General features: G+C 45.0%; 1 pseudogene; it reads left to right on the forward strand.

Moving 5' to 3' along the window:
* Positions 1-2,513: 2,513 nt before the first annotated feature.
* LOC135880008 (CGG triplet repeat-binding protein 1-like) lies at positions 2,514-3,319 on the forward strand (annotated as a pseudogene).
* Positions 3,320-3,652: the final 333 nt, after the last annotated feature.

Below are 3,652 nucleotides of genomic sequence, written 5' to 3' on the forward strand. Positions count from 1 at the left end.
GATTGCAGCAGCATCAATCTCCCCATAGTGAAGACCAGCCCTAAGAAAGAAAAAGAAAGTACAGAAGAGGGAATGGTTGAAGCCACAGGCTCCTAGTGCCTTCCAAAGCTTACTGCTCCCAGTCACTTCTTCAGTCATATCTGCCAAGTTCCTCCACCTTTGCACTTTGCCTGCACAACTGTCTTCAGTGTTGATTTGCTGAGTTGCATCCCCTACTCCCACTTAGTTTGTACATTTCCATCTGTCATAACTAAGCTCCAGTGCTTAATGTGTAATGAAAGAGTTGCTGGAGCTCAAACAATTTGTTTTACATTCATAACTGATGCAGCAAGCTCAGAGGTGCCAGGGCTATGAACTGCCAAGCATAGAGGCGCCGAGGCTCAGTCCTGGCAAGCTCCTGCACAAATTAAGCACTGCTAAGCTCAGTCTAAAGCATGCTTATCACACCTTACCCTCTGACCCCAAGGTCCAGCTCTGTTTCTCTAGAGACAGACAATGCTGTCCACCTTGCAGTTCTCCCCATACCTGGCTTGGAACTCTAGGATACAGCTTGACAACTGTACTTACTTCCATCTGTAATGAATCTGTTCACTTCAAATGCATTATATATTAAACTAAACTTAAGCAATAGTAATTGGGACAAGGCACCAACTGATTTAGCATATGCTTACATGCTTTGCTGGATCAGGGCCTGAATGAGGAGTGGAGGGCCAAGGTACAGCCCAAAATGGAAAAGCAAGAAGAAACTCATCTGGGTTGAGGATTCTTCCTCTGATTGTATAAGTGTTTTTAATGGGAGTTGGTGATTAGGGATGGGATAATGTGCTCCCCACAGTATCCGTGTGGTAAGTCCTTGTCTGGCTTGCTGGAGGAAAGGGGGTTCTTGCATCCTTTAGGGGGTCCTACTCCCTACCTGGGTAGTAGAGGGGGAGAGGGAAAGCTTACATGGACAGATCAGGTAAGAAGAGAAGAGCTGGAAGTAGCTGGACCAGGTCGGGGGAGAGGTCTGCCCTTCATGCTGACCAGAAGAGAGTGTGTGTGTTTGTTTGTTGGGGGTGGAATTTTACTCCTGGGGGGATTCTGCACCCCTCTAGGGGCACAGAATTCATATGGCCTGCATTTTTCTGTGCCCCCTCCCCCAGAAAAATGCAAAAAAAAAAAAAAAAAAAAATCTGCCTGGGGACATGCACCTCTTCCCCGGCAGCCCAGGCAGCGCGTCTGTTCCAGCGTGCCTGGAGCAGCCTCAGAGATGGGAGAGGGGAGCTGGGCGTGTATGCCTGCGTGATCACTGTCAGGGGGCAGGGCTAGGTGTATGCGTGTCCCTCTACCTTGCTACTGCAGCTCACTGGCGTGGAAGGGTAGGGCTTTTTATTATGCATGAGGCAGCTAGAGGCACAAAAGTAGCAGCCCTGCCTTTGTTAATTGATTCATTCTCTGAGGTACAAATGTAGCAGCTGACTGTGTAGTTAATAACATTGTTAAAGTTGCTGTTGACGGTTAATTGAGCTCATTCTCTGAGGCAGAAATGAAGCAGCCTGACGGTTAATGTTTCTGTTGTTAGTTAACTGTTCCCATTCTCAGTCAATTCCCCCAGGAGCATAAAACCTGTGAAAGTTGTAAGGCCCTGTGATAAAGTTCCTCCTCTATCTTCGTGGGTCCTGCGCTTATTGGCGGATTTTCTTGCCTCAGAGATTCACCATGTGGGTTGGGGAACAGCCCAGAGACCTTCCCCTCTGGGAGAACCCACAGTCCAGGTCAATTGGGAGGTTTGGGGGGAACCCGGGCCCGCCCTCTACTCCGGGTTCCAGCCCAGGGCCCTGTCGACTGCAGCTGTCTATAGTGCCTCCTGTAACAGCTGCATGACAGCTACAACTCCCTGGGCTACTTCCCCATGGCCTCCTCCAAACACCTTCCTTATTCTCACCACAGGACCTTCCTCCTGGTGTCTGATAACGCTTCTGCTCCTCAGTCCTCCAGCAGCACTCACTCTCAGCTCCTTGTGCCTCTTGTTCCCAGCTCCTCACACTCCCACCACAAACTGAAGTGAGCTCCTTTTTAAAACCCAGGTGCCCTGATTAGCCTGCCTTAATTGATTCTAGCAGCTTCTTCTTAATTGGCTCCAGGTGTCCTAATTAGCCTGCCTGTCTTAACTAGTTCTAGCAGGTTCCTGATTACGCTAGTGCAGCCCCTGCTCTGGTCACTCAGGGAACAGAAAACTACTCATCCAGTGACCAGTATATTTGCCCTCTACCAGACTCCTGTACCCCACTGGTCTGGGTCTGTCACAGCCCCTACATTGCTAGAGTGAAGTAAAGGAGTCTTATTATAAATGACAGTAAGGGAATCCTCAGCTAGGAAGACCTATGCACTTTCTCACTTTTTTTCCTGTGCCGAAGTGGCACAATGGGGTTAGATCACAGCTAAGGATTTATTTTACTTTCCCACTTAACAAAAAAAGAAAAAGAAAAAAAAAGACTGAGGGCAAATAAAACATTTACCAAGCAGTCAATAAAATGTCAGGACAATCAGAACCAAGCATTTCCCAAAGTATCCAGCCAAGTCCAGATGAAGATACCAAAGGGCAAAGGGATATTCGTTCTTTTGCACAACATGAATGGCCTTCACATCACGCATCAAAAACAGCTACTCCGGCTTCTCGTGCTCGCGAATTCCCTACAAAACTGCATGCGGATGGGGACAAATTATTTTGCACATTGTGCAATGTTGTTCTCATCATGAACGATGGTCTGTAATTGTGGATAGTTTTGCATAAAAAACCCCCACCACAAACTGAAGGAAGATGCAGCTCAAGAGGAAGGCAGAAATAAACGTTAGAAGACCATTACAAGTACACTGAAAAACAAAACACCGGCAAAGAAAGAATGTATGGAGGTGAGTGGAAATACAAGAAAATGTTATAATACAGAAAAATAAGATAAGTAGCATAGAACAGTCATAGCGACGGGGTCTCTTCATTTGCTCTGAGATCTTGAATAGATAACTCTGTTTTTAAACCACTTTTTTGTAAGTGATGACTGTGTGATCATTTACTATACTATAAATCTAAATTAAAATCTAGAAATTGAGAAATAAATATATGAATAAATGTATTAATCTAAGATTAGAGATGTTTCATTAATGGTAAATATTTGTGCTCACTCAAGACTTATCTAACGTCTTCTACTTTCAGATTTGTACAGGGTGAAGACATTAGCAGGTGCCAACATCCCCTCGTCAAAGACTGACCACCCACTTGTGAGGGAATTTCTTGACAGCAGGGTCCAGAATGGTGGTGCAATTCTTGGTAGGCCACAACTGACTGAGATGTACTTATCTGAAGTGTACCTCAAAGGAAAGGAAAACTTAAAACTGAAGCTTAAAGAGAAGAAAATTGCTGTTCTCTTTGATAATGTTGTGATGATGAGGCAAGATCAGTTCTGAATGTACTGTTTGCACCATTACAACCTGATTGCAGTGGGCATGGTTAACTCTTTTTTGGTTGATACAGTGTTTTTAGACACTGTTAATCTCTCAACTGTTTCACAGGCTGTAGTCAAAGCAGTAAATGAGTACCAGATTGATTATGAAAATGTTGTGGTAATTGATATGGACAATGCTAGTTACATGAAAAAGGCATTTGATTCTGTGTTTT

This window comes from Emys orbicularis, chromosome 1 (genome assembly GCF_028017835.1).
Source record: "Emys orbicularis isolate rEmyOrb1 chromosome 1, rEmyOrb1.hap1, whole genome shotgun sequence".
NCBI classification, from domain to species: domain Eukaryota; kingdom Metazoa; phylum Chordata; order Testudines; family Emydidae; genus Emys; species Emys orbicularis.